Source organism: Terrapene carolina, unplaced genomic scaffold (genome assembly GCF_002925995.2).
Source record: "Terrapene carolina triunguis isolate 2854851 unplaced genomic scaffold, T_m_triunguis-2.0 Scaffold62, whole genome shotgun sequence".
Lineage (NCBI taxonomy): Eukaryota > Metazoa > Chordata > Testudines > Emydidae > Terrapene > Terrapene triunguis.
Window position 1 is genome coordinate 58404933 of NW_020664413.1, and position 350 is coordinate 58405282.

Consider the following 350-nt stretch of genomic DNA (forward strand, 5'->3'; position numbering starts at 1 on the left):
GGTGTGAGGTGTAGCTGTGTGTGATCTGTGCTGCGGGGTGTTGCTGTGTGAGGTGTATCTGTGCAGGGTATGAGGTGTGCGGGGTGTGAGGTGTACTGTGTGTGATCGGTGTGGGATGTAGCTGTGTGAGGTGTAGCTGTTCTGCGGGGTGTGAAGTGTAGCTGTGCGGGGTGTGAGGTGTACTGTGTGCGATCTGTGTGGGGTGCGGGATGGAGCTGTGTGAGGTGTAGCTGTGCTGCGGGGTGTGAGGTGTGCGGGGTGTGAGGTGTACTGTGTGTGATCGGTGTGGGATGTAGCTGTGTGAGGTGTAGCTGTTCTGCGGGGTATGAAGTGTAGCTGTGCGGGGTGTG